At 40.3% G+C, this 4,805-nt stretch overlaps 1 long non-coding RNA gene across 1 annotated transcript in view; it reads left to right on the top strand.

Moving 5' to 3' along the window:
- Positions 1–309: 309 nt before the first annotated feature.
- The window catches only part of LOC109531411 (uncharacterized), a 17,159-nt gene continuing 12,663 nt past the window's right edge, over positions 310–4,805 (top strand). The window contains exon 1 of the long non-coding RNA XR_002171173.1: positions 310–321. This is a non-coding gene — a long non-coding RNA (uncharacterized LOC109531411). The remainder of the gene's footprint in view (positions 322–4,805) is intronic.

The raw sequence follows: 4,805 nt of genomic DNA on the forward strand, positions 1-4,805 counted from the left end.
ATTCTTAAGGACGTACTGCTGCTGTGGTGAATGGCCCAATTTTCAACCCGTCAAAATGAGGGACGGCCTTAAATTTTACCCGTCCACCCTTAAAAAAAAATCCGTCAATGATGGAAAATTGTCGGTTAATGTACCCTCTGCAGAAACAGAAATACATGTTTAAAAGATGTAAATAATTATACAGACTTGTTTAACTTAGATTTCGTGACAAAAGACAGACTTTAATTTATCACAAATCACCCCTCCTCCTCCCAAGTCATCACAAATGAAATAGGAAATGTCGGGCCCGCAAATGCTCCGGCCTGCAAATCAAGTTCATTGGTCGGGCTCGGGCCAGGTCGGGCTTAAATACCAGCGGGCCGGGTCGGGCTGGATTTTTTTGGCCCGATCTTACCTCTACATCAAATCCATGGTATCATTTTAATCACTGTCTGTCATGACATTTATTTTCCACATGATGGCGCAGTAGTGCAAATAAAGCCTCATGATGCTTCGGCCCAGGAACGAACCAGTTGAATGGAAAGCCTCATTGCTTCATGAGGCTTCATTTTCCCATCACTACTTTCTTCCGTTCCACTCGAGAGGCGTTCATGGCCGCCTACGAAAAACGTAAATTAATTCTTGCTTCAATGAAACCACGAAGAAAATCAAGCGAGGAAATTACAAAATAAATTCTGTAGGGGGCATATATAATTTATTTTGTGATTTCCTTGCTTGATTTTCTGTTTTGATGCATTATTTTCAATTTTCGTAGTTTCATTTAAGTACAGTAATAGTTAATTTACATTTCTCAAGTTGAACGGACGCCTCTCGAGTTGAATGGAAGGAGTCTAGCACCATCTAGTGGTCGCACTGTAGATTGCGCCTTTTAGTGCGAAGCGTCTTAAGATATGAAAAAAATTTACAAAATAGCCATTCATTGAAGGTGCGCCTTATAATCCAGTGCGTCTTTTCGTGCGGAAAATACGGTAAATTTTAGCTGTGTGTGTTCAATGCACTACATGTTTGCACTGTGGCTGAGAGACGAAAGTAATTTAATCTGTGCTCTATGTTACACATAGAGCATATTTGATAATAAAAGCTGACTTGACATAACTAATTGGTGAGGCCTCGTCTTGCAGAGTGGAGAACTGTGACAATTCCATGGACATAGTGTGGAAAAAACTTTTCACACAAGCATGTCAATGCAATCAAATGTCTTAAAGGACACTTGACTTTTCATATCATCTTGTTTATATGCAACATTTTGGAGAATAGGGTTATTGTTCGTCATGCAGCTGACAAATGACGCCCATGAGACTGAATGGAGTCAGCTGTGCAACTCACCAGTCCACAAAAAGTCACATGCAGCTCATCACTCTCACTGCCTGCGCCTGCTTCAACCAAAACATGTTCAAAACCTTGTTCATGAACCCAATTCGTCGTGTGGCGCATGTGACATCATACAAAATACAACCACTGGCCAATCTGTTTTAAACAATATGAAATAGAAAAACCAAGTTACGAGGCACTTTTTTTCATCAAATGTGAAGTTTTACATACATTACAAAAGTTTGTTTCCTTCTTGCAAGCGAGGAGGAAATTAACGCTGAAGAAAATTCTCTCGAATCTAACCAGTCAACTTCAATCATTATGTAAGGGTGTGGTTGCAATTTCACACAGACACTCAGGGTTGAATCCGCATGACACCCCATTTTAACAACGTATCAGTGTTCCATTCTCGACTACACACACCACACCAACATTCTGTTTTTAACACTGTCCCCAAACTTTTAACACTGGCCAATATGCAGTGTAGATACCCAAATTCCCTTACAGTGAACATTTCTGCAATGTCTGGTCTGAATTATGTTCTGAAAAGAGGAATCCCCTCCACTAAACTCACCCCTAATTGTAGTCGCTAGTCTGTAATTATGGAGATTGTGGGGTGTTGTCACCGTTTTGTGGCACCACAAACAAACAAGAACAAAGCAAGCTTCAAAGGGAAATCCGAGCAGTGTTTTTACTTAACACACTTACTTTTCCAAGTGCAAACCATGGGGCTTTGTTTATATTTAACGAAGCAAGTGATAAGTGCAAGTTATCCAATGACCTTTGATGAAAACAAAAAACAAAATACACAACAAATGCAGTGATAATTTTACAGTTTACCGCCAGCGAGTCCCAGGGACTCGCTGATCAGAAAAGTATGAGTCCCATTATGCATTTAGAGCGTCCCAAATTTTGAATTCTGAAATGGTCTACTTATTCAATTGCATATGATAATAACACAAACAACAACATATACATGCAATTATAAACAAATGCTGCAAAAATTTAAATAATTCAGTAGCAGGCCTGAGGATTTCGGAAATTCACGGTAACCGTTTTTCAGTTCCGTTGGATTACCCAATGGGAAACCACGGTAACTAATTTTGGGTTCCGTAAACGTTCATCATGGGAACCCATTTTTCTATTTTGACTGATTTTCATAATCAAGAACTCTGAAACTCAAAAGTATGTTTCAAGGGTAAATGTTTGAAAACTATGCATTAACAGTGAACATTACTGTACATCAGCAGCTGTGTACTCCAGGTTTATTCAAAATAATAAATGGACCAAAATATGATGTACTCATATGTCATCAGGAATACAGCATACCACAAAATCAGAGTATTTTTTTTCCAATCTCACACTGCAAAGATTAATTTACTGGTAATCATTATACAGGTAAGTATTGATGTGGCTTGACATCCTCTTCCCAAGACATGCATGTGTAATCTACTATAAATTTGACGAAAGAATTTAACACACGTCATCATTAGTTCTACCAACAATTAACATTAGCATTACGACACCTTGTGACTAATGTTTTATTCATAAAGTTACCATGCTACAACCAGTAAATTATAGAATAACCAAGACTTGTTTCATCATATTTTTCATAGCGATTAGCCTATAGATCTAATGACCAACTTGCCTCGTAATCGTGCCTCCCGCCGTATTTCGCTCTCGCGTTGTGCATACATCACAGGTTAGTTTAGTGATACGCCCCTTCGGACGATTCATACGGAAAATCAGACTGGCATTCCCATTTCTTAAATGTCGTAATTAGTAGACCTTTGTGAGGTTTTTTTTCGCCACCATCTCAAACTTTCATCCTCGCGATTCCTCAGTTTGCGGACTAAAATAGCAACCCGCATGCGCACATAACGTTATCTGTTCCATCGCCACCCAACACTGAAAACAAAACAAAACGAAAGCAAATTAGAAGAAACACACACACACACACCACACCACAAACACACATACAGGCACAGTGAAATCGCGTTGATCCCATAGGAGAGATTCGATCACGTACAGTCAACTCGAGTGCGGTGACTTCTATGGTTAATTAAACGATTTTTCGGTACCGTCAAAATGACGCCACGGAAACGACACGCTACCGGTAACGACAGTTACCGTGAAATCCCCAGGCCTGCCGTAGTTTTTTTTTTTTTGTTTTGTTTTGACTGAGAAATTTCCTTGCGTTCCAAAAACGCACATTATTTGGAACTGTGCGTCCCGCGGGAAAATTATGCGTCTAGGACGCGGGACGTAGAGGTAACGAGATGTATGCAAATGGTCTGGCCTAATGTGAAGGTGCCGAGGACTCACTTCCTTTGAAAAAATAGAAAAGGGGAGTGTGGCAGTCTAGCTGATAAACATGAGGGTCTGCTGGCTAGCTCTCAGATGAAAAAAACCAGATTGCATCATTTTATATGGGCCGCGAAAGCAAATCATCTGCGTCAACTCACATGATCCTTGCTAAAATTTGTACTGAAATGCAAAATTGTCATGTGTAGTAAACAATGTTGAGATTTTGCAATAATTTTGCACCCCGGTTCAAAGTCACAAACAATAATTGAACAAAGTATAAACGTTGACTGATTTCAAAACTAGTAATTTATCAATTTGTTGTGCACAAGTAATATGCAATGAGATGATTAAGCATTTATTTATTTTCACAGCCATAATGGCCCTCCGAGGGAAGAAGTATCTCCAAAGTGGCCCACGACAAAAATGAGTTTGATACACACACACACACACACACACACACACACACACACACACACACACACACACACACACACACACACACAGGATTTTACACAGTATAGGGCAAAATAATATTTTAGTGTGAGCAATTTTGGATCTCTTAAATGTACACGTCTCATATTTTCGACTTGTGTACGCGTTTCTAATGACATCCTGCTGGCAAATAACACTGGAGATTACGTGTGTCTAGTTTTATTGGATTTAACTGCAGCATTTGATACAGTGGATCACAGTATTCTGCTGACTCGTTTGCAGCACTTGGTGGGCATTGGCGGTAGCGCTCTTGAGTGGTTTAGGTCCTATTTAGCTGACAGAACCTTTTGTGTCAGCCTTGGCTGCTCTGAGTCACGCACTGCTCCCCTGTCATGTGGTGTTCCACAGGGCTCAATTCTGGGGCCTCTGCTGTTCTCGCTGTATCTGCTCCCATTGGCTTCCATCTTAAGGAAACATGGTATTTCCTTCCACTGCTATGCAGATGACTGCCAGATCTATGTCCCACTGAGCAAAAAAGACGCCTTCTCATTAAGGCCACTTCTATCCTGCCTGGAAGAAATCAAAACCTGGATGAAACAAAATTTCTTGACTTTCAATGAAAAGAAGACAGAGGTGAAACTGTTTGGTCCCAGTGGCCCTTGTACATACCATCCTGTAGACTTGGGCCCCCTGTCTCCTTATCTTAAGTCAACAGTCTCAAACTTGGGCCTTAAACTGGACAGTGATTTCAAACT

The sequence above is a fragment of the Hippocampus comes genome, unplaced genomic scaffold (assembly GCF_001891065.2).
Source record: "Hippocampus comes isolate QL1 unplaced genomic scaffold, H_comes_QL1_v1.1 scaffold387, whole genome shotgun sequence".
Classification (NCBI taxonomy): Eukaryota; Metazoa; Chordata; class Actinopteri; order Syngnathiformes; family Syngnathidae; genus Hippocampus; species Hippocampus comes.